The sequence below is a fragment of the Cupressus sempervirens genome, chromosome 3 (assembly GCF_028749045.1).
Source record: "Cupressus sempervirens isolate cs-2001-9-10 chromosome 3, ASM2874904v1, whole genome shotgun sequence".
Classification (NCBI taxonomy): Eukaryota; Viridiplantae; Streptophyta; class Pinopsida; order Cupressales; family Cupressaceae; genus Cupressus; species Cupressus sempervirens.
The window spans coordinates 317,843,334-317,870,853 of record NC_143120.1 but is presented as its reverse complement, the minus strand read 5'-3'; the positions used below and the strand labels follow the sequence as shown (position 1 = coordinate 317,870,853).

General features: G+C 34.8%; 1 pseudogene; it reads right to left on the bottom strand.

The window, feature by feature from the left end:
- The window catches only part of LOC149566268 (BTB/POZ domain-containing protein At1g30440 pseudogene), a 34,740-nt pseudogene extending 8,299 nt beyond the window's left edge, over nt 1–26,441 (bottom strand).
- Nucleotides 26,442–27,520: the final 1,079 nt, after the last annotated feature.

Genomic DNA, 27,520 nt, shown 5'->3' with positions numbered 1-27,520 from the left:
CGTGGGGCAGCCATGAGCTGGGTTTCTAGGTTATAAAAGATTAATGATCTATCCACTACAGAGGTAGAGTATGTTGCTGCTACAGAGGCAACCAAGGAGATGATATGGCTTCAGTTCTTCTTGGAAGAATTGGGACATCCTTAGAAGGATGACTATTTATTCACAGATAGTCAGAGTGCCATTCATCTTGCTAAGAATTCAACTCTGCATTCTAAGACCAAACACATACAGTTGCGGTACCATTTCATTCGGTCAATTTTGGAGGATGGACAGTTAAAGTTGGAGAAGATATATACCAATGATAATCCAGCAGATATGTTGACAAAGGTTGTAACAAGGGAGAAGCTAAACTCCTCTTCAGCTTCGGTTGGTCTTTTAGATTGAACATGAATAAAAGCATAGTAGAGTCCAGGGTGGTTTGATCTAGTGGGAGCCCCATGTGGTACTGGTATTGCTATAAGATCAGTCTCCAAGTGGTAGATTTTTTTTTAGTGTGGAGCCTGATCAGTCCACAAGTGGGAGATTGTTAGATTGTGGTGACTGATCAAGAAAGTACTGTACATACTTCATAAATGGTAGTCGACATATTATGGCCGACATATGGCTGACATGTTATAACCCTAAAGGGGTTTAGTGCTTGTATAAAAGGGCTTAGGGTTGGGTATTTTTCATTATGTTGTGATGCGAAATTGGTTCTTGCGGTGGTATTGAGCTGTAAAGGATTACGGATTGTAATTAGGTTGTAATCACTAGATTGTAATAACATCAAACTTGCTGTTTAGTGGACGTAGCCCAAGGATTGGGTGAACCACATTAAATATTGGTGCCTTGTGTTCATTTCTATGTGATCTATTATTTTTTTAGTTATTGGTTATATTTGCATATAGTTTTTTATTTCTGTCGATGGTTTATCCTAACAAAAACAAGTCCATTACATTGAATTTTTATGATGGAAATAGTGTAAGATTTGGTAATGATGCACCATGTTTAATAAAAGGATAAGGTTCTATCAAGCTCATAGATAAGATTTTATTTGACAATGCTTACTATGTTGAAAGACTTAACTATAATCTATTGAGTGTGTCACAATTAAATAATTTGGGATGTAAGGTTGGATTTGAAAACAAGGTTGCTAAGATATATGACACAAATGGAAGACTGATTGGAATTGGTGATCAAACTAGAAGTAAGCTATTCTATCTTGATATAGATGATGGTAGTTGTCTAATTGTAAAATCTGATGATGTATGGTTGTGGCACAAAAGGTTATGTCATGTCAATTTTGATAACCTAGTCAATATTAGTAACATGAGAAAGCTTAGAGGATTTCCTAAGTTGAAGAAGCTTGATAATGTAATGTGCAAATAATATTAGTTAGGCAAGATGTAAAAGTCAAGCTTTAAGAGTAAAACTTATACCACTAAAGGAATACTTGAGATTATTCATATTGACTTGTGCAGACCAATTGAAGTAGAAAGCTACAAAGGAGATAATTATATTATGTTATTTGTTGATGATGACTTTTAGAATGATGACAACTATATTTTTAAAAAATAAATCTAATGCCTTACAAATGTTTAAGTGGTATTTGGCAAGAGTTGAGAAGGAAACAGGTAAAAATTTGAAGTGTTTAAGATTTGACAGAGGAGGAGAACTCACATCAAATGAATTTGAGATGTTCTGTAATAACAAAGGAATCAAAAGACAAACATCTACCTGTAGAACCCCTCCACAAAATGGAATTTCTAAAAGAAGGAATATATTTATAATGGACTATGCTAGAACACTCATCATGGAGAAGAATGTTGCTTTGAAATATTGGAGAGAAGTTGTAAGTACAACTATCTATACTTTGAACCATGTACAGGTTAAGAAAGGTACTCATTCAACACCTTTTGAATTATGGTATGGATATTTACCCAATATAAAATACTTTAAGGTATTTGGAAGAAAATGTTACATTTTTAAAGATTTTAGGAATGGTAAACTTGATGCAAGAAGTGAAGAAGTTATATTCCTAGTATAATACACAAGAACTAAAGCTTATAAGTGTTTGAATACTAACACTAAAAAAGTTGTGGAAAGTGCAAATGCAAAATTTGATAAATATATAGAAGTGTATGAGGCTAAACCTATGAAAGAACTTGTTAGTGTTTTAAAATGCACTAAAACTACTAAGTGACAAAATGCTTAATACCAGAACGACAATACATACACGATCTAAAGACTAGCCAATTCTTATTAGCAATTGCGTATGCAAAGTATTTGGACCCAACTTTAGAAAAATCACAGATGGTTTTCTACTCTTTTGGCTCTGCAAAACTAGGGTGGGTATACCCAGGGATGATTCAAAACTGGAACAACTGTATGAGTATTATTCTTAGTTTCATTCTGATTCTCATTTTAAAATGCTCAGACATATACATAATTCTTTACTAACTTGATAAACACATCCCATAAAATAGATATGGCCAAGAATTCTTCTATAGATCTATAGATATTCTTAACAATAGTGGCTAACTAAAGCTAAAGCATTCCATGTAGACAAGTGCTGGCCAACTTTGAAGATCGACAGGAAATAAAAATAAAATTTCATTTGATGTTGCATTTTGATAACCATTTATGATATATTTCTCCTTTAGTTATATCAACTTGATCAATGCCTAATTCATTGGGGTTCAAAGTCTATACCAAGTTCTTAGATCTAATTTGTTGCCTTACAACAAATTTTATCAGCAATTCTTATTAGAATTCATCATTCAAAACCCTTTCCACTACTAAAGAAACCTTATCACATTCATCAAAGCTTTTATTTAATCCATTGAATTAACAGAAGTGATAAATAGATATACAACCTAACTAGATTGCATTCAATTGCACAAGCCTTTACTTATACAATATCAAGACAACCAAGTAATTGAAAGGAGACAAGATTCAAAAATAATAATATGGGGACAGTTCACAATTCATATTCATCTTCTTTGAAAATGGTATATCATTTACAATAGACTCAGAATGACCTTCAAAAAGAAACACAACTCATTCTATATTCATGTATTCTCAGAGAATTGACAAAAAAATAACATTATAAACTTGCTTTCAAAATTTGGACCAAAAACAGACTAAGCATAGTACTTAGAAAAATATAATTTGGACCATTCTTTAGCCTTAGAATCTCATTTAAATAGTGTGAGATGCAACAAGCTTCAGGCTAAAAGAAAGTGACAAGTTTCTTTTAAAAGATACTGACATACATCTGTCATAAAAGACAAAAACAAATAACAGAAAGGCTATTACATCAAATAGTCCTTGGTGGGTCCCTTTCTGTTATGCTTCTCAGTTGTTTAGACAAGAAAATATGATATAATTCTTCAATTATTCTTCATCCTTAGAGTAAATAGTCATGAGGTTTGAAAGTGATGTATCATCTTCAGTTACCTGCAAACTTACTTTAACTTAGGGATTTTCCATGTCCTCATTACTAACTACAAGGGTAACTTTTACTTTTGCATCTTCCTCCTCATCATCTCCTAACATTTGTTCTATAAATTGATTTTTCCATTTGTTATAAGCAGCATCATCTGGGCAATCAAAATTTAGAGCCTCTATTTGTATAACCAGTAAAGAATTTGCATTTTCTTCAAAATCATCAAATTCTTTTCTGATGTCATTATAAAATAACTATATCTTTACCAAATCTTCATTTGTCCTTGCCCAAAACCAGTGGCCAGTTTCACTCATGATGTTCCTGATCCTTTCATAAAATATTTCATCTAACTCCTTTTTCCATTTTTCTTTTTCCTTTATTGTATCAGTGGATTCTAAAGCATAAGGAAATAAAGTGAATTTTTTAGCAATATACTTGGAAAAACAGAGTGTTAATCTTTTCTGTAAAGAATCCCTTTTATCATCAAAATCTTCTAGTTTATTTAACAAATCAAAAATTTTCTCTACTTGATGATAAGGAATTTGGACAATAGATATACATATAATTGTAATATCATTATTCCTCTCCCTCCACTTCTATGCAAGGGGAGTCAATTTATCCTTATCTCTATTGAACTCATCCATGAGGGTTGCAATTCTTGTCAACTGATCAAAGAAGGTTGACCATTGTATTTTATCCCTTAAATACATCACACCCTGCTTTAATTTTCTTTCATACTAATTTTTTAATTCTACCTGCAACTCATGTAATTTGGTTTTTTCTTCTTCAAAGTCTTCTGCAGTATAGAATTGGGGCCTTTCAGGGGTGTCTGGTATTTCAATAATAGGGGTTGCTCCAACAAATGACTATGAAGGGTATGCAATTCTAGGAGTACTGGATTCTCCCACCTTTATTTTCCCAAGTATCTTCTCTATTTGAGACATCTTGTTTTCAAGTGATTGTATCTGTATACCTCTTTCTTCATATGCTTTTAACCCTTCTTCAAACCTAACATTAAGTTGGGTAAACTTATCTTCTTCTTGGCCAGATACAACACCACCCAATTTTAGCACTTCTGAGGCCATTCCCATTATTTCTTTACTACTTACCTCACCAGCCCTATATACTGTCAATGTAGTAGTATGCTCTGCTGCAAGAAACTCATGCATCTTGGTATTTTCCCTCTTATCTATGGACCATATAACAAGGGCTTGGTGGTCATCACTAAATTTGACCCCTCTATGGGCTTGTAGTACTTCTTTAGTAGTTGTTAGTTGAACATCCTTCTGCTTCCTTATTGAATCAAAAACAATACCATTTGCTATATCCCATTTCGGCAGAAGGAGGACTCCTTATTTTCTAACTATTTGCCTCCCAGCTTCAGGAGTAAACTGGGCAAAATCATTCAAAAAATTTGACTTTACCTCTTCTTTAATAACCAGGTTGGGTTTATCTGGTTGCTCAGCCTTGATCTTCTCACAGGCTTTCTCAAAAAATTTCATATTTAATCTCCACAAAAACTGTGTAAAGGCTCTAGATCTTACAAAATTTTCATCATTAATAAATCTTTCAGAAGCTTGGGCAACGATTGGGTCAATTTCCTTACCTTGGTAATCAGCAATGATTAGGTCCAAGGAAGGTATAGGAGGTTCTTGTGGCTCTCCAATATCCAGGTCTATAGAAATGACAATCACATCCCCTTCTCCACCCATTTGTCTAAGATGTTCCCTTAGAGATGCCTCATCATCTATCTGGATTGGGTACTGGCTTGGGGAGTATTGTTCCTTTTGAGAAGAAGAAAACCCCTGCTCTAATTTTTGTCTTTTTGGAGAGCTGGCTGCAAATGGACTTCTTGACCTTGATTTCTTATGAGGGGGTTCCTGTTGCACATTTTGAATCATGACATAACCTACCCTCTTTTGCAATGTATATTGGCCAGGAGCTACCATATTTCTACTGCTTATTCTTCTTTGTACTTTTGCTGCCTTGTCTAGATGTGCCTCAACAAACATAGCTTTCTTTTCATTCATGGTTTGAATTATTATTGCAAAATTATTCATTAATGCCTGTATTTTGGCTCCTCATTATTTCTTATCTTTCAATGGGTCATATTGGGGGTCAACAGCATTAATGAATTCCAGGGTTTTACTGAAAACTATCCATTTCTCTTTCCTCAATTCTTGCTCTTGCAATGTGAAGATATTTTTTATTATATCTTCTGGATAGTAAACCTGATGTACCATATGGGAATCTCTCACCCTTTCTTTTAATAGGTCATAGAATCCTTCAGTGTCAATGAATCGAGCGTGAGACTCTACCATGTTATACCTATCCAAAAACAAATTTAAGTGCTTCCACCCCTTTTTGACAAAGGCAAAATCATGCACTACAGTAACCATTGGAAAGAAAGTGCCCTTCTTAACCAATTCCCTCTCATCTATAGTACCTATCTACCACAAGAGCTCAACAATTCCTATCTTCAAAGGCACATGAAACGGTAGCACATGAGGTTTTCCCAAAAAACCATAAACTCTTATCACTGTTGAAACATTGTAGGGAATTATATCCCCCCAGTTATGATTGACAAGTAGCCCTTTAGCATGGTCCTTGGGTTTGACCAATTCTAATAATGCTTGTGGGATTTTGGGGCTATCTCCTCTTAAAAGCAGTCTAAGCCTTGATGCAAAATACCTATCAAATCTTACATAGCTAGCATCTGTGGCTTCTAAAGTCATATCTACACTCTACAACTGTACCGAATTCCTCTCTCCATCCTTTGTTGTTTCCAACTCCATACCCTTGGAGAAGAAAGTATATCCTTTGTATAAGCATACATGCATCATCAATGAATACCAGCCTAATGGTTTGTTTGTTTTTCCCTTTGCTATTCCAACCAAACCATTGTGAATCTCTTTTGCTATAAAAGTGACAAAATCCAAAATGGTACTCATTCCAAATTGAAGGGTTTGAGCAATTATAAGGACGACAGAACCTGGAATTTGATCACTTTCATCTATCCCAAAGATCTTGCAAAGAGAAAAATACATTGCTTGAGCTCTCAAGTTGAAATGTCTTCTCAATAATGGCTCTGGGGTACTAGCTGTAATCATAGGCAAATTACCGACCTTGGCAGCATGCTCCTATAGTGGCCCTGATCTCAAGTATATTCGTTGTGCATCATATCTGGCTTGCAAATCATCCATATCAATGATTTCATGCACAGTGTGGTTAGGGTTAAGGTTGAAAACCTCACTGAATAGCTCAGGGAAAACCCTAAAAAGATTGACTCTAGAATGATTTTTTACCCATCCCGTGATAAGATCATACTTCTTTGCTAGGTCCATCAATAAATCACTATCAAAGAAAATAGTGGGGACTATTAATTTTCCAATATCAAATTCCCAAACATTGCTCATAGGAGTGTCCAGTTTTCCCTCTAAAAATCATTTTTTAAACAACTCCAGACCTCCCATGGAAACCTGGGCATCCCTTATCCAATTAGCTTTGTCATAAAAGCCTTCTGCTACAACTATTCTAGGATTTTTTGGAATTAGTTCCCTTCCCTTAGTTAATTCATGCTCTGATAAGGGGAATTTTTCAAGAAAATCATTATGCACAGAATGCTTTAAGTAATCCTTTTGACTAGTAAACTCTTTTCGAGGAGGCATTTTGAATGAACCCTAGGAAATTCATAACAACAGATGCTTTAAATTTACTTAGAAAGTCACGGAGCACTTACCCTCCAGAATTCACACTTCTGCACTATATGATGTCTTCTGCAATTTTATTGGATTATTAACCAAGTATTTCCGTGCCCTAGCTCTAAAATCTTGAATAACCTGATGTTCTTTCTGCACTTCGGTGGTTCATTAATGGTGAAATCGTGGGCTCTTTTCATAAATTAAAACCACATGCACAAGGTTTGGATCACATTTACTCTCAGTAACCATTGCCCGCAATTTGCACTCAAGTTTCAATCCCATCCATAGATTTTATCAAATCGGACAGTTCTGATTTAAAAATAAAAAGCTTTACGACTTTTTTAGAAAAATGCTACGTGTCACAAATGCACTTCCCCACTTTACTTAAATTCTTACATCTTCATAATGCAAGGATGCGTCGTCCGTTGATCAAGACAAGATCAACGATCAGACTAATCCACTTTTTATTTAATAACCAGCTAGCTAAGCTGACCAATAAGAAATCATCATATGAGCTCATACTATCTAACAACATTCCATGCTAGCAGATTTTGTATCTTCTTCTGAGCAAGCAAGTAAATGACATCATCTAGTCCACATGTCGCAAATGCACTTTCCCACATTACTTAGAAACCTACAACTGCATAATGCAGGGATGCACCAACTGTAGATCTTTGAAAGATTAACGGTGATGCAGACTCCACCCTGTCAGGCATCTAAGAAAAATTTTGATGTCACCACGAACACATGTTTGCAGGGCGCATCCCCACTTTTTTTAAACTTCATTCAAATGCAAAATGCGGGGACGCACTGTTCGTTGATCAAGATAAGATCGACGATCAGAAACAACCCTTTATTTCATGCTTGCATTGTCCACTTGGGCCAATGATATGACTGTTGTTAACCTGCGTGTTCTGACTGTTGCATTTATTTTTGACACCTTTCTGGCCCACATGGATGAGTAGTTCTAGCTAAGCACAATTGTCAGATCCTATGGCATGACTTCTACATTCTTCATAGTTTGGCCCCACTGTGACATGCATAAAAAATGCTCTTCCCTACTTTACTTAAATTCCTACATCTTCATAATGCGGGGATGCGCTAATTGTAGATCTTCATAAGATCAACGGTTGATAAGATTTCATTTCCATTCGGTAGCCGAAATCCTTCAGTGCACACCTAACAATACACGTCATCCATCGTTTACAGTGTAGCACACTAAATTAGAAATACCTGACCCCACTTTGCTTAAAAACCTTCATCTTCATAATGCAGGGATGCACTGGCCCTTGATCTCTGGTAGATCAACGGTGTTCGAAAAAACTCTTCAACCTAGCGTCCTTTCAAAAACAATATCACAATTAAAGGCACATGAAAGGTTTATCACAAGGATAAAAAAAAAAATTCTGATGTGAACAAAACATTAGGATAAAACATTCCACCAAGATATATCAAGAAAAATCCCCCTTTTTTGTAAAATTTGAAAATTAGGGCAACATAAAACCAAGGTATAAGGGTTTTTTTTATGCACTTAGGGCCTTTTTATGGATAATTTGAAAACCAAACCCTGAGAATTTAAAGGGAAGATACAACTTATAGAACAGGGCATAATTAGGGTAATCTAATAATTTTAAGGATTTCACACAATAAAACCCTAGTCTGCAAGAATCAAAGATTTAATTGTTTTTTCATCCAAATATCAGAATTTTTCTATACTATGAAAAATCACACCAACAAAACTAGAAGAATAAAAATCATTTATATATGCTTATAAAGGTATGTCTATTGAAGAAGATGCTACAAATTAAGAACAAGCATCAATAAATGCCAAGTCACAAACTATGAATGTTGAGTTGCATTCAGGGACCGAACTACATTCAGAAGCTAGGTTATAGAATGAAGAAGAAGCCCTTTTTGATTCTGAGATTAGTAGAAATGTTGAGTTACCTAATAGAGATGTACAAAATGATTCTAAAAATGAAAGATCAAATGAAGAAAAAAGAGTTGAACTAAGATTGTCCAAATATGTCAAAAGACATCACGTTATTACAAAAATTATTGGAGATAATGAGGCTAGGCCAATGACAAGAAACAGTTTGAGAAATGATACATGTTTGCTAAGCATTAAGGAACTTAAATTAGTAAAAGATGCATTAGAAGATGAAGATTTGACTAAGGCTATGGAAGAAGAGACAGAATAAATTGAGAAAAACAAGACATGGACCCTAGTTCCCAGACCAAAAGACAAGAATGTGATTGGCACCTAGTGGGTATTAAAAAACAAGCTAGATGAAAATAGTGAAGCCAATAGGAACAAAACAAGATTAGTTTGTAAGGGATATACAAAAGAAGAAAGAATTGATTATGGAGAGACATTTTATCCTATTGATAGATTGGAAGGAGTAAGAACTTTACTTGCTTATTCTACATACAAAGGTTGCAAAGTTTATCAAATGGATGTTAAATCTCCATTTTTGAATGGCATATTAGAGGAAGAAGTTTACATAGAATAGCCAAAAGGTTTTGTTGATGTTAACAATAAGAACATGGTATGCAAATTACAAAAAGTTCTATATGGTTTAAAATAAACACCAAGAGCATGGTATGAGAGACTTCATAAGTTCTTGTGAAGATTGGATTTGAAAGGATTGATGATAACAACAATCTATACATAAAGAAAAGGAAAGGAAAAGGTATTATGTTATTCAAAGTTTTTGTTGCCGATATCATATTTGAAGGTCAAGATGCCTTATGTAAAGCTTTTGCAAATGAAATGAAGCAAGAATTTGAAATGTCTATGTTTGAAGAGATCAATTTCTTTATGGGTATGAAAATATATCATATGAAATATGGTATATACATCACTCAGTAAAAAAATGTCAAATAAATATTGAAAACTTTTGGATTGGAGGATTCAAAACTAGTGAGTACACCTATGGTGATAGGATTCAATTTGTCAAAGAATGATGATTCAACTAAAGTGAATCCAACATTATACAGGTCTATGATTGGAAAATTATAAAATGTGGTACATAGAAAACCTAACATTGCATTATCTATAGCCATAGTTTCAAGATTCTTTACAAATTCTAGGGAGAATCATTTAATGGCTGTGAAGATAATAATGTGATATCTAAAAAGAATAGAGGAGTATGGTCTATACTATAAGAAAAATGAGAAATTTGAATTAAGAACCTACACTGATGCTAATTGTGTTGGAAACATTGATGATAGAAAAAGCACTAGTGGAGGAGCATTTTCCTTAGGCAAGAGACTGGTTATATGGACTAGCAAGAAACAAACCTGTACCTCACAATCTACTATTGAAGTTGAATATGTTGCTGCTATTGTAAATTGCACAAACATTGTATGGATCGAATAACTACTCAAAGGTATGAAGAAAGAGATCACAAAACCAGCGATACTTTATTGTGATAATACAAGTGCTATCAATTTATCAAAGAATCATGTGATGCACACAAAGACTAAGTATATTGCAATCAAGTATCATTACATGAGAGAATTAGTTCAAGATAAAGAGGTGAAGATGGAATATGTAAACACAAAAGAACAAGTTGTTGACATCTACAAAAAAGAATTACTTAAGGAAGCTCATGAGTATCTAAGAGGTAAATTAGTGGTGATACCCCTATCCAAAGCTATCTAAGTAACAAAGAGGAGTGCCCTACATCAAACAAGCTAATTTTCATATGTTACAAATTCATGTAGAGGATTTTACTTTAGGAGCTACCTAAAGTAATCTAAGAACTGAAAATTCAAATCAATCACAAGGTGATAGAGGGAGAAACTGAAGAAACTAAAAAATTTTATATCTGCATGTAAAGATGACAAGTCTTTGGCATTGTTTTCAATGAGGGAGAAATCATTGATCAAGAAAATAGAGGGAGAGATCACTGATAAAAAAATAAGAGGGAGAGATCATTGATCTAGAGATAATTGTTCAACAAAGGAATGATAATTGGTTTACTGATCAAAGAGGGAAACATTACTAATCAAGATTACTGATCAAGAAGAAAAAATTTGCCGATAAAAAGCTATAGAAAAGGGAGAAGAGTTATCAAAGAGGGAGAAATCCAAATCTACCTAGTAAGAGGGAGATATAAGAAGAAACTTAGAGGGAGTTATAAGAAGGAATTTTGTAACCTCCTTAGAAGATGGAAATTGTTGATAGAGGGAGAGATTTCAATGCAAGGGATTGTTTTCTTTATGGTATTGTCTTACTATTTTAAACTAGTCAGTTTGATTGAATAAAGTGTTTGGACCATTTGGTTGATTAGTTTGGTTTGCCATCAATGCCAAAGAGTGAGATTGTTGAGATCAGATTGAAAAAGATCATTGTTAAGGGAGATTGTTGTGATTATATTACGAGAAGGAAATTATTGAAGAAGATTGCATGTTTCAATCATTTTTTTGTCACTAATGTCAAACCTACTATTTGCTAGTAAGATAACTGCTTATATGATTCAAGTACCATCACTTGGTTGATTGATGAAGAGGATTTGATCAAAAGATGTAACAATAGCACCTAGAGGAAAGGTTGAGTTATGATTATGTAATAAAGTACAAGAATCAGTTAAGACAATAATGAAATGATGTATTCATAATATACTTAAGGTTACAAAGGCTGGTTACACTAAGAAAGTATAGAAGAACAAGTAACACAAAGGTTGTCTACCAAGCTTGACCGAGTGGAAAGTAGGTGCTGAGAAAATTCAGTACAAGCTAAGTAGAAAAATAGTTGGAGCCAAGTAAAAGTTCATTCTAGTGTATGTCAAGTAGAACAGTGGATATCGAGTTAAGTTTAGTTGATGTCGAGCACCAATAAACTTTACTTTGTGTCAAGAAAATTCATAGAGGATGTTAAGCAACATAGTATGTGCTGAGCATTAGAAGCAAGATAATGCCAAGCTACTACATTATTTAAAAGATCATGAATTTGATGAAACTAAGCCGACAACTTTATTTTCTTAGAATTTATGGACTGGGTGGAAGACAAGGATGATGAACTAGTGGTACAGGCTTTAATTTAAATCAATTTTAGGGAAATTCAAGTGGATTCTAGGAGAATTTTCTAGAAGAGAGATGGAATCTGGAATGGATTCATTGTATCCTACCTAATTCATCCTAACCCTAAATTGGATGATGGAGAATGAGCAGGAAAAGATCTTAATTTCCTATTTATAGGAATGGCTAATTACAAGCAAAGGGGTTATGTGCAAGAAACTAAAGGAAGACAAGGAGGCAAGGGTTTTGCTTCATCAAGTGACATGATAAAAGAAACTGCATTGGTATGTTAAGAAAGAAGGATTAAGGATATGAATGCTTGAAGGGTAAACAAGCTGTTAGAGCTACAAAGTATGAAGGCTAAGCAAAATGGAGAGCTAAAATAGTGATCTATAATCCGCAAATAAAGTTGTAAGTTGTTATCAAATCAAACCTTATTGTTACTCTCTAACAATTGTATTAGTCTAGGGTAAATCCTTTGGATTAAGGTTAACCTAATAGTCATTTGTAAATCCTTTCACTGGGTGACATTCCAAGTGAATGGTCTAAAATCCTCTAATAAGGCTCACTCCTAATAGGGTGATTGAAATCCTTTAATAGGGTCACATTTAATAATGTCTATTGTAACCCTTAACAGGGTTGGCATTTCATAGGGCATCACTTCATAACAGTGAAAAGGAGTAGCATGTTACTGGTGGGTTTTCCCAAATTGGGTTTCTATGTAAATCATTGTGTCAAGTATGTTGATGAATCTATTATGTTCCATGTTTACATTTCTGCAAGTTTATTTGACAGTAACCTACAAGTTTTAAGTGATTACATAATCTTATGGATGCATGTATGATAAAAATAAATATTTTATGGGATCACTAAGTTTTTAAAAGTTATTTTTATACATCTGGACCTTGGATAACTAATTCACCCCCTCCCCTCTAAGTTATTCTAAACATATTCCAATATCTTTGAAATACTAGAGTGAAGCTTTAAGTACAACTATCTATATGTTAGACCATGTACAAGTCAAGAAAGGTACCCATTTAACACCTTTTAAACTATAGTATGGATACTAACCCAATGTAAAATATTTTAAGGTATTTAGAAGAAAATGCTTTATTCTCAAAGATTTCAGGAATGGTAAACTAGATACAAAAAGTGAAGAAGGTATATTCCTAGGTTATTCAACAAGAAGTAAAGCTTATAAGTGTTTAAATACTAACACTAACAAAGTTGTGGAAGTGCAAATGTGAAATTTGATGAATATACAAAAGTACATAAGGTTGAACCTATAAAAGTACCAGAAGAATACAAATCATTTGTATACTTTTATGAAGGTATGCCTAGTTAAGAAGATGCTACAAATCAAGTTACAAACCAACAACAAGTTTTAGTGACTATTGAGTCACATATTATGAATACTGAGTTACATTCAGGAACTAAGCTACATTTAAATACCAAGTTACAAAATGAAGTTGAGGCACATTCTGATTATGAGATTAGTGTACATGAGAGATGCTGAAATACCTAATAGAGATGCACATAGTGACTCTAAAGTATATAGACCAAATGAAGAAATTAGAGTTGAACTAAGATTGTCTAAATATGTCAAGAGACATCATTCTACTACACAAATCATCGGAGATAAATATAATAGACCAATGACAAGGAATAGATTGAGAAATGACACATGTTTGTTGAGCATGAAAGAACCAAAAATAGTGAAAGATGTCTTAGAAGATGTGGACTAGAGTAAAACCATGGAAGAAGAGATTGAACAAATTGAGAAAAACAAGACATGGACTCTAGTTCCTAGACAAGAAGACAAAAATGTCATTGACACCAAGTGGGTGTACAGAAACAAGCTAGGTGAAAATGGTGAAGTCACAAGGAATAAGACAACATTAGTATGCAACGGATATTGTCATGTCCCCTAATTTGAGTAATATAGGTAAATTATTATGAATAAATAAATATATTATTTCTTAAATGTTAAAAGAAATATTGATATATTACTAATGGTATAATATATTATTAAAGGATAAATAATAATATATTATATATATAATAATACGTTACTAAGGTGATAAGGTAATATTAAAGGTCAAATCATTATTAATAAATAAAATAATAATAATAATAATGTTATTATCATACAATATGATATTACATTATAATTATAATATGATAATAGTATTAAAATATAATAAATAAAAGATTGATAATATTAGTAAGATAATCAAGATATCAATTGTACACATAATAATAACAATAATGTTATTAATAAATTATGTACATTGTTATTAAATAAATATTGAATATATAAATATTAATAGTAGTGCATCAAGCATTATTATATAATATTGATATATAATTATTATTATTATGATAATATAAAAATATATAAATAAATGATTAATGACATTATATTATGAAATGGACATGCCACATAGTTACATGCCTACAAAATCATGTATACAAAGGTACACATGCACGCATATGCATTAATGGGCATATACATATGCATATATGGCTACATCTTACATCATCACGTCATCTTGAGATCATTGATATGTCTATGATGAAATTCATTTTGGTATCATTGATATATGTATATATACTTACATGATACAATGATGTATCACTTGATCATTCTAACATGTATGGATGTATCCATATGGTAACATACTTCAATAACATTTTCGGAGATGGCATCATCAATCCATGGTTGGGTGTCACTGTCGTGCTGTGGATAAATAAGTAATTTATGATTTTAACAATTACTTATGTTAATCCATATGATTATTATAAGTAATTAAAATGTCTCAAGCAATGAATACTTATCGGCACTTGATTATTTTATAAGTCAATGAGATTACCTTAGGTAGTACATTATCAGCTCTAAATAACTGATCCACTTATTTTTTTGTTAATTAATCAAGGCAACAAGCATAACAAGTAAAGGCAATGGTTCACTATGCCTATTCAAATATTATATATGGAGAATGTTAAGTCAACAATTGAATATAGGATAGGGAGATGGAATGGCAACACATTAATAGTTGATAAATATTCAGACCCGATTGCACATCAAAATACACGGCTCACCATTGTTGAAGCATTGCAGATTGCATACATAATAGAGTTATATCAGAGAAAACATGGAAAAAGATATAAATAAAGAAAGGAAAAGTAGCAAAAATGAATGACCCTAAAAAGGGGTCATTACAGATATGCACAAGAAGAAGGAATTGACTATGGAGAAACATTTTCTCTTATTGCTAGAATGGAAGGAGTAAGAACTCTGCTTGCTTATTTTGTATACAAAGGTTTCAAAGTTTATCAAATGGATGTTAAATCTACATTTCTAAATGGCATATTAGAGGAAGAAGTTTGTATAGAACAACTAAAAGTATTTGTTGATGTTAACAATAAAAGCATGGTATGTAGATTACATAGAGCTTTATATGGTTTGAAATAAGAACCACGGGTATGGTATGAGAGACTTCATAATTATCTTGTGAAAATTGGATTTGATAGGACTAATGATAACACAAATTTGTACTTGAATATAGACAAAGGAAAAGATATCTTGTTATGTAAAATTTGTATTGATGAAATCATATTTGGAGGTCAAGATGCTTTATGTAAGGCTTTTGCAAATGAAATGATCCAAGAATTTGGGGTGCCTATGTTTGGAGAGATCAAGTTCTTTGTGGGTTTGTAAGTACATCAGATCAAATCAGGTATATACATCACTTAGTCAAAGTATGTCAAGGAGTTATTTAAAACTTTTGTATTGGAGGATTCTAAGCTAGTAAGTACACCTATGCTGACAAGTCATAAATTGTCAAAGAATGATGATTTATCTGAGGTGAATCAAACATTATATATGTCTATGATTGGCAACTTACAATATGTAGTACATAGTAAACCTGATATTGCATTATCTGGAAGGATGTTTACAAGATTCTCTACTAATCCTAGAGAGAATCATCTAGTGGCTATAAAAACAATAATAAGATATCTAAAAGGAATAGAGGAATATGGTCTTTATTACAAGAAAAATGAAAAATTTGAATTAAGAGCCTATGTTGATGCTGATTGGGTTAGAAACATTGATGATAGAAAGAGAACCAGTGGAGGAGCTTTTTTCTTAGGAAGAGGCTAGTTACATGGACTAACAAGAAACATAACTATGCTTCACAATCTAATATTGAAACTAAATATGTTGCTACTGCTATAAATTGTACAAACATTATATGGATCAAACAACTACTCAAAGGTATGAAGGAAGAGATCATTGAACCAATGATAATCTCTTGTGATAATACAAGTGCTATAAATATATCAAAGAATCTTATGATGCACACAAAGACTAAGCACATTTTAATCAAGTATCATTACTTGAGAGAATTAGTTCAAGAAATCTAGACACAATCAAGGATAAAAGCCACGGCTTTTTTCCCTCTAAATAATAGTTTTAGAGTTTTTAATATTCTACTAAATGTTAGCACTCAATGCATATGCTCAATTGCTTGCTTGGAAGATTCTACATTTCAAGCTTCCCATTGAGAATAGGTTGAAATGTATAATGGTCCAACCAGTGAGTTTCCCATTCAACTATAAATCAGAGAGCTTGAGACATATTTTTTGGGACTTCTTGTTTGTGAGGAACCAATGGAATTCTATTTTCGATGATTTGATTGATATTTTTGATCACAAGCTAAGTTGGAAAGAGGCTCTTCTAGGGGTAGTTTTACATAAAAATATTATTGTTGATGGTGTGCGGAAGGTTATATTATTCCATAAATGGAGAACAAGATGTGTAGCGGTCTTTAGTAGTCACAATAGTCATCATCTAGAATTTGTACTTTTAAGGCTTAGATTAATCAACTACTTAGCAAGAAAGCGATCAATATAGGGCGTCACATAGCTGCATTTGTACAGGACTAATTTCTAGAATTTTTCATACAGTTGCTATTTGTATTGGTCTAGCTATGAAATTTCTCTATTTTGTACTATCGTTGTTATTTGTTTTGTTACAACAATTTCATATACTATTTTTTGTGTATCTAGCTGATTTTCTTGTAGTTTCTATCTGCAACTTTGTAATTTGCATTTTTTCGATTAAAGAAAAAAAAAGAGAAATTATTATGCATATGTACATGATGTATTTTTTATAATTGTTTATAATAGTCATTAGTAGTGACATTGATGGTGGAATCAGTATATAGATTAGTAAAAAATAAATAAAGATTTATTATTTCAAAAAATAATATTTTTAATAATAATTAAGTAGTAGCATAAAATAAAATTATAGTAGTCAAATGTGAATATTGCATTATTGTAATTTTCATTGCATTACTTAAAATATTCTAAATAATAATTCTTCCTTTAATAAAAATAGAATCAATGTTTACTAGATTAAGAAGGAACTATTACAATTTTTCCCCATTCTAGCTCCCATTTTTCTACATTCTACACTATTTATTAAGTATAAACATTTTAATGTATAATAACTGTATTTCGTAAATGAAAAAATATATTACATAAAATTATCATCATGAAGACTATTTTTCTTTTTGATATTTATATCTCTTCCATAAATTCTTTATCTTCTCTTTTTATTTTGACTATTACAAAAATTATGATTTTAGTTCTTACTAATGTTGAGTTCTCTTAGTGTTGAATAAAAATGCATTTTCTTACTTCATAGCTAGTTATAACAACTATGAAAAGATAGTGACATTGTAAATGTTTATCTTTAAAAGCATGCCAACGAGAGTTGACAACACGTGGAAGTTGTGGAGAAGCGTTGGCTGCCGGCTAGGCTAGGGTTTTTCCCCTAGCTTGTTCTTGTTGTTTGATCTTTATTATTTTTTCTGTTCTGGTTGGATTGCTAGCTACTGGACATAATTTGTGTGGGTGTTTTTGGAAATCTTCTATAGTCAATTTTGGATTGGGGTTTTATTGTTTGCATGGCAAGGCCTGGGATTTCTTCTGTGTTGGTGAGAACAGATGGTTCTTCTCCAACTATGCATGCAATGCGATCTGAATCATTTTATTCAGGGGAGAGCTCCAAGCTGAAAAAAATTAATGGTTGTTTTCCGCGTAGCCATGATCGCCCTATTCTGGTTATTCCTCCAATAGTTGTAATGGAGGACATTGATTATTGGACCAAGCATGCTTTGATATGCAAATTTCTTGGAATCCGAATTTCCCTATCCGCTCTTGAGGCATGGATCCACTACTCATGGCAGGTGGAACGAGATATGGAGATTATGTTGGTAGGGAATAGTTATTTTTTTGTTGTATTCTCTTGCATGTCTGATCGTGATCGTGTTTTTGAAGGAGGCCCTTATTTCTACAACCATGTGGGGTTATTTGTCAAACCCTGGCATTCAGGTTTTAATTCTGCTGAGGATCTCCCTTCAACAGTGCTAGTTTGGGTTCGCTTGCCTCATCTTCCCTTGGAATTTTGGCGTGAAGAAATCCTTCGACAAATTGCTACTTTTTTGGGGAAGCTGGCTGCAATCGCACATCAATCACTCAATAAAAAGGTTATTTCTTATGCTAGAATTTGTGTTGAAATTAATTTGAATAACCCATTACCAAATTCTTTGGAAATTTGTCTAGGGGATTCTTCTTGGGTGCAGCAGTTAGATTATGAATCCCTCCCTTTCTGTTGCCAAATTTTTCAAGATTATGAATCCCTCCCTTTTCGTTGTCAAATTTTTCATGAGTATGGTCATTTACAGGGTCAGTGCCCCCGTAACTTGAGTTTCAAAGGAGTGGATGGTTCTACAGCTGGCAATGCTGGTGGTTTGGCAGATACTACAGGGAAAGGACAATCTTATATGGCTAATACTCTAAGGGGATGAATCTGCAAGATGCTACAGGTAAGGGTAAGGCTCAAATGTAGGATAAGGATGGATTTACCCCTGTTCGCCCTCGAGCTAAGGGACGTGGTCAAAAGAGGCCTTTGAAAGAAAGATTATCTAATTTAGGTTTTAACCGCTTTGAGGTGCTGGATAGTATGGTTCTAGAGGAGGGTATTCCTCCTCCTATCTCTTCTGATCCACTTTGCTCAGATGAGAGATCTACTCCTAATGATGCTTGTGGGGCATCCCAAGTTGTAGTATATCAAAACTGTGAGGTCCCTGTAGCTCCTATGACAGAGGCTCTGGTGACTCCTGCAGTGTTGGAGGATAATGATGTTGTTTTGGCTGACTTGGTTAGGGATCTGCTACCATCAGGTAAGGGCAAGGGATCTCCTCTCCCCTTGGGGTTGATGCCTCGACCCTTTAAGTGAGTTTTTTTTACTCGCCCTCTAAGGAGTGGGCGCAAAATAGACCAAGAGAAGATTAAACTCACAGGAGATATATTGATTGAGTCTAGTTCAGTGAAACCTTTGGATTCTCATTTTCCCAATTCTACCCAATGATGATTATTCTCTCATGGAATGTAAGGGGGTTGAATAGCATCCCTAGACAAAAGGCTATTCATAACTTGGTGATTGATCATAGTCCTGATGTTTTTTTTATCCAAGAGACTAAGCTCTCTATGGAGTCTATGGCCCAACATGCCTCTAGTATTTGGTCTCGTGGCCAATGCCAGTGTGTTGGGGCAACAGGTAGTGTTGGTGGTTTAGCTATATTTTGGGATCCTCAAAAAATTTCTCCCCTTGGCTGGATGTCTTCTCGCTCAGCTCTCTCTATGGTAGCTTCTACTCTCGACTCTGGAGAGGTAATCATGGTTACTAATGTGTATGCACCTGTTGATCTTGTGGGAAAGGAGGAACTTTGGGAACATATTCATTATATGAGAAATTGTCATCATTATCATCCTTGGGTGTTAGCAAGGGACTTCAATTCAGTTTTAAGTCTGGAGGAGAAGCATGGTGGTTTGGCTAGATTGGTGGCCTTCTTCTGCTCTTCTTCGGCAAGACATATCTCTTTTGCATCTCTCTGATGTTAAGCCTTCTAATGGTCTCTATACTTGGAATAATCGCAGGACTGGTGTTGGTGCTATCTCAGAACGTCTGGATATATTTCTTGTTTCTTGCTTCTAGGTTAGTGGGGTTTAGATCATTAGCCAATCAAATTTTTTGCTATAGGGGCTTGTGTTCCAAAGCATCCTCCTTTTAAGTTCCAGTTGATGTGGCTTCGTGACTCCTCTCTTCGTGATTTTATTTTCTGTTGGTGGAAAGATGGTGCTCCTGCATATGGTATTGCACTATTCTCATTTTCTAAAAGGCTTCAATATGTTAAAAGGCAGCTCAGGATATGGAATAGGCAATGCTTTGGGAACCTTCACTTTATGAAGAGGCTTTCTCAAGAAGATCTTAATGTCATCACAAGGGAGATTAGAGATCGAGGTTTCTCAGAGGATCTTGGCAAGGCTGAATCCCTTGCTTCTAGAGCTCTAGAAGAATGGGAACTTAGAGAGGAAATTTTTTGGAAGCAAAAGGCTAGAGTGGATTGGCTCCAAGAAGGTGATTGTAACACTGCCTTTTTCCATAAAACTGTGCAATCTTGCCAAAATCAGAGCACTATCTCTTCTTTGGTTAATTCTCAAGGTATCCAACTGAATTCCTTGCCAGCTTTGTTCCAAGAGGCTATTTGGTACTTCTCTACCCTCTTCTCTAAGGACTCTCCTCCTGCTGACAATGAAGAAAATATTATTTTGTCCTATATTCCTTAACTTATCACTTAGGAAATGAATGATTATCTCATGCATCCATTCTCTTTGGAGGAGCTAGAGGAGGTGGTCTTTGGCATGCCTAAGGGGAAGGCTCCTGGTCTTGATGGCTTTCTAGTTGAATTCTTTCAAGAATTTTGGGACATCATTAATCATGATTTGTTGGAGGTGGTTAAGGAATCATATGCTAGCAAGCAGATGCTTCAAGCTTTGAACTCTACATTCTTGACTCTTATTCGTAAGAGAGAGGGTACTAATCAATTGGAGTTTTTTAGACTAGTTACCTTATGTAATGTGGTTTACAAAGTTATTACTAAGTTGATTGCTGAGAGAATGAAAAGGTGGCTTCCCATTATTATCTTAGAAGAACAAGGTGGTTTTGTTGCTGGCAGACAAATTTTGGATGGGGTGGTTATTGCTACTGAGGCTATTCACTCTATGGATACTTTAAGGGAGAGAGTCATGTTTGTTAAGCTGGATACGGCTAAGGCCTATGATAGAGTTAAATGGAGCTTCCTAAGGAGTATTCTTCTTTCTTTTGGATTTAGCTCTGACTGGGTGAGTTGGACTATGAGTTGTGTTACTTCTGCCTCTTTTTCTGTTCTTATTAATGGTCAACCTTCTCAACTATTTGGTGCTTCTAGAGGCCTTCACCAGGGTGACCCTCCCTCTCCATATCTATTCATTATCATGGCTGAAGGCTTGGGCAGATTCATTAAGCATCAGGTGTCCCAGAATTCTATTCAAGGTAGGCGGTGGGGTAATGGCTTACCTTCTCTTTCCCATCTTCAATTTGTTGATGATTTTTCTCTTGCCAGTCTTGCTAGGATCAAGGAAGCTGAAGCCTTTCAACATGCTTTGGATGTTTATTTGGTAGCTTCAAGCTAGAAAGTTAATGAGCAGAAATCTTCCATTTACTCTTTTTAACACTCTTGATTCTATCTAGCAAATGATTGTTGGTATCTTACGGTTTCAGATTGGGTCACTTCCTTTGACTTATCTTGGCATTCCTATTGTTGTTTCTAGGCAGCCATGTCTGTTTTGGAAAAAATTGATTACCAAGCTTCAGGATAAGGTAAATCATTGGACACATAGATGGCTTTCTACTGCTGCCCAGGTTACTCTTCTTCAAGCTGTTATCCAAGCTCTTTCTACTTATAGAAGCATGGTTCAGGTTGCACCTATTTACTTTCTCAAAGAGTTTGATGCTCTTTCTCGACAATTCCTTTGGAGTGGTAATTTGCGTAGTGCTAAATGGAGCTTGGTTAATGGGGAAACTATTTGTAGGTCTAAAAAGGAGGGTGGTATTGGTCTTTGATCTGCTCTCTTCAGTAGTCAAGCTTTGGCTGCTAAACTTTATTGGCGATGGTGCTCTAGACAACATCAACTTTGGGCTCGTATTATCACTCATAAATATTTTCATGGTGCTAATCCTTGCTCTATTTATGCACTTCCTCTTGAAGGTCGTGGCTCAATGGTTTGGCATACTTTGAAGACAGGTGTGATGTTGGTAAAGAGGGGTCTGTTCTGGATATGTAAAGGAGGTTCTCAGGCTTTGTTTTGTTCAGATGCTTGGGATGGATTCCCTTCCATTTTATCCATATACCCTCATCTTCAGCCTCTTTGTGACTCTTTTCTTGCTACTAGATGGGATAAAGTGGCTCATTACAAGACTCCTTATCAATTGGAACCTGTTGTTGGTTACAGATGGAAGCATTCTTTTGATTGGCCTCCTGGAGGTACAGACATGGATCGTCAAGAGCTTTCTCAAATTTTGGCCTCTAGAGAGTGTTCTTATTTGCTTGGTTCAGATGTTTTGGCTTCGGGTAGTACCTTGTCTGGTAAATATTATGTCTCTGCTAGGCATCAGGAGATAACTAGACAATTATTTGGGGATGCTGAGGTCCCTTGGTGGAAGCAAGTTTGGAATAAAGTTTCTTGGTCCAAGTCCAATTTTTTCATGTGGTTAGTGGCTCACAACCGTTGTCTTACCTGGGATAATCTTTGTAAACGTGGATTTCAGGGCCCCTATTATTGTGTTTTGTGTGGTAATGGAGAGGAGTCTATCTTCCATCTGTTCTTCCATTGCTCCTATTCTACTCAGATAGGGCACCTTTGGTGGAGCGCTTGGGGTTTCTCTTGTCGGCATGCTTCCTCTTTGCCTGAGTTCTGGGCCCACTTGGGTAGTGCTCCCTCCAAGTCTTCTTCTCTCCATGCTACTTGGATTGCTGGCCCATCTTTCATGCTTTGGCATATCTAGTTGGAGAGGAATCGTCACATATTCCAAAAGGTTCATCTTGGTATTTTGCATCTTTGGTGGAAAATATCACATTCTCTTCAGGAAACTATTCTTGTGAAGTGTGAGCTTGATGGGGTTATGGATCTGGTTGATCTTGCTATCTGTAATCGCCAAAATTTTCATCTTCAAGATGGGGCTGCAGCTCATAGGTTTCCTTCTATGCACCATTAGAGGAAGGGTCGAATTAATCCGAATGGGCACTGGACTCCTCCTCCCTCTAGAGTTCTGAAAATTAACACTGATGGTTCTTCAAGTGGGAATCCTGGCCCTGTTGGTATTGGCAGAGTGGCTCGTTGTATTTCTGGGGATGTTAAATTTTTCTTCTCAGTTCATAAGGATGATTATACTAACAATCTCATGGAAGCTCAGGCTATTTTATATGCTGTGGAACAGTGTTGCTTGCGGAGATGGAGTAAGATTATCTGTGAGTCTGATTCCCAGGTGGTGGTGGACATGCTTTCTTTGCAAGAGCTTGAGGATGTTAGTTGGCAGCTAGCCACTATTGTTAAGCAGATTATTCTCTTCTCTACCTCTTTTCAGTTAATTAGGTTCACGTATATTCCTCGTGAATGGAACAAAATTGCTAATTGTTTAGCCAAATGGGCTTCTAGTCATGATCCAGGTTGGAATATTAGGGATAGGAGGCAACTGTCCTTTGAGATGGTGCAAGAATTTGATGATCTTGTTGCTCAGGATTGAGCTCCTTGTTGAGCTCTCCTTGTTGTATTCCTTTCTGTCTTAATAAAATTTCTAATTACTAGCTATTCTTTATATATACTGTAATTATGTTTCAATATAAATTTATAATCCTATTTCATTATGGAAAAACATCTTATCCATAAATACATGATTACATTCATGTGTAATTATCTTTCAATTTAAATTTATAATCCTATTCCATTATGGGAAAACATTTTATCCATAAATACATGATTACATTCAGGTCAAATTACGTCTAGCTTGGATAGAATTGACAAAATACATTGAAAATATAATAATTTTATTATTCTTTTGATACAAATAACCAATACAAAGCTTGCAGGAGTTTTTGAATCTCCTTTTTATGGGACTCCTTGTATGTACCCTCAAGTCTCAAGTTTGTCTTTCTCATGATGGGCTTATAATTAATCCTCCAAAACGAAACTGCAAATCAAGAAGATGATATTTTCCTTGGCTTTGATAATTGGAGATGATGATGTTTTACATGGACATCGTGTTGTATTTATACCCAAAAATATCCTATACGCATTATAAAATGGACATTTTCCTGTTTTCTTCATGTCCACTGAGTAATTCATCATACCTTGGGTAACACTCTACCTGATATATGCTTCCTTCTACTTAACATGCAAAAACTAGGAAAGCAGTAGTATTTATAGATCGACGCCACTTACGAAGTTTCCCCATGTTTGCATTTTCTTACAAGTTATTGAATTTGCAATTTTTCCATGTATTTCTATAACATCTTTCTCCTATTATTAATGACAAAATTTCCATACCCGTCTCAATATAAAATTTGAAGCTTGAACAGTTCAAGATTTTTTATGAAATAAAGAGTGAAATTGCCAGGAAATAAATTAACAAACTCTGATTTTAGCAACACTAAGTTGGTAAACAGATTTTTCACTGTAGAATTTGTCCAATGGAATGTTTGTGGCAAACCATTCACAATAGTTGGATAGGCCCTTTGTATCCGTCCTTCCTCTTCGTTTAGAGGGGTAGCTCCCTTGTAAGATGAAATTTTAGATTTTTCGATAAAGATAAGAAGAACTTAGAAAATAGGAAGGAAATCCATTGATAGCGAATGCACCACACGCCTTCAACATTTTCATAACAATGATGTAACTATTAATGAGAGCAATCAAGGACTATGCTTGAGAACTTTCACCAACACAATGCTAATTCGACCATTCATGAATACTCACACCATACAATGAAAATACTCATAAATGAATCGACACCTTAACAATTTAGACTCTTAGAAAGAGAATGCTCAAATGTACATCCTTTATTTCTTTTCACCAAGAAAGTAAGAAATAACTGATTACAAAAACAACAATTGTACACACTTTGCAAAAATTGCTTTCTTATCAGAGCATAAGTGTTTCCGGTTCCCCAAGTCCAAAAAGTCCCTTATTACATTGATTTTCAGGAATGTATAGCCAATCTAGAACAACCAAATTTTTAGATTTTACCCAAAAAGTTAGAGTTTAAGCTATTCTAAGAAGGTTCCTAACCAACTCCAACTTTTCATGTCTAATTATAAATAATGGAATAAGAAGATCTTCTAACATGGCCTGATCTAGCTGGATTGCTATCCTTCTTTCCAGATTGCTTTTACAAATAGAACTTGCATTTAATATCACTGTAGTGCACAACATTCCAAACAAAAAGCTGGTGGAAGTGACACTCTTCTGCATTGGCAGTAGACTCTCAACAGTTTCAAGCAGATCCCGTCCATCTTCTTCAGATGGAATTCTAATGTGTCTAGCACCTTGTCACCTAGTAAGACAAGGAAAATGCCCTTTTGCAAATATTGTTAGTGCTCCTCTAATATTTTCAAGCTTAACATCTTTGGTTCCCAATGATGAAATAAGTCTCTTATATAGTGGAAGACTAATGACCGAAACATCTTCATGCCACCAGTCAACTCGAACATTTTTTTCAATCTAGCTCTCGTACTAATTCAATTACACAAGACACTACCTCTAGGGCTTTGCATAGACCCACGGTCCATCATAGGCCATCCAAATAAGCTTGGATCTAAACATGCTTTCATAGCAATTGAATCAACACATCTCTTCATAACCTGAAGCTTCTCTGCATGTGGAAGAACATCTTCACAGCCTTGAACTGCTCTAATGGATTCCTTCCAATTAGGGAGAACTATGTGGTTTAGGAAAATCTCTATCTGAGAAATCAAATTACCCTTCCCATAAGCCTCTGTCATCTCCAGATATTCAGCAATGCAACGCAGAAATAAAACATTCAAGGCTGTCAGTTCTAGTTTGACACCATAACAAAATTTTGCTACAAGTTAAAATGTAGTGGCACCACCCGGTATGTCATGCAGCTACAAATATCATCCCTCTTCATCATCTGTAGACTCTTGAATAAGTTTTTCCAACTTTATGCTCCCAGATATCAATGGAAACTTGTGAAGGTGAAAGAACATGTCTCCAACTTCAATTCATATATCGCTGGGAAGACCAGTCGAGCAGAACCCAAATATTCTTCTAAAATTCTTTTCAACTATATAGAGATGAATTAAAATAAGGATTCTCACACCCATGAACAACCATATATTTGTTATTACCACAATCATCATCAAGAGTGCTTCAGCTAGAACAATATATTTTTGTGGCATGCTGATTTGTAAAATAATAATTCAAGTGGCTACTCAATCTCTTAGAGCGATGTGGAATTCCCTTAAATGATTATCACAACCTAGTTACCTCTCTCACTTTCAATCCTCTGAGAAAAAATCAACCCCAAGCTTATGCATTTTGTCATACAAATCATAATTGACATTAGTTCCATACTAATGACATTTAAAACTTTCTTTTCTTTTGTGTGCAGTATTCACTTCTCAATGTGAGAAAAATTATAGATATGGATAAGCGTGGAGTTACAGCAGCATAAATATGTGTCATTTCATGGCATTATCGAGTTCACCACCCAAATTACATTGGGTACGCACTAAAAAATGAGTCATCTCCTTATCACATTGGCTAAGTGAAGTATCTCAAAGACCCGAGCTCTCATGAACTTTCTCCTGTTAATGCATAAAGATTTCCTCTGTTCCTTGTAGCGGCTCTTATTCCTATTACCGAGTTGGCAATGAAATTAAATCAAACACATCAGATTCATGGTCAAGCCTATGGCTTCATATGCTTTGTTTATGATTCCATTCAGTGCCACAGTTGGAGAGGTAGAGATACAAATTGCAAAATCATTCATTCACCTTGTCTATAGCTGACCATCATTCCAACTGCTACGGGTTGCTCAAGACTAGCTTTGATGGAATAGCACATGTGCCTTGAGTATGGTATTACTTCAAATGATTCACGTGCCTTGTCATGCATATCAAACATGTATATTTGCAAAGAGGACAACAATTACATGGCTCATACCAGATAGCCTCCTCTTCATTATAGCCAACAAAGGGCTCACTCCTGCTTCCATCACAAAAGCATCTTGCTATGCCAGGAGATCCATCGACCACAACGCAAAAGATGAAAGTACTTGCCAAATCTTGACTTCTTTGAAATGATTTAATCATCTCCTTTACTTATTCCTCTACTCCTTCCAGGTGTATAGATGATCAAGCATTAGTGGAAATGTACATTGATAATGAATGGAAACTGCATC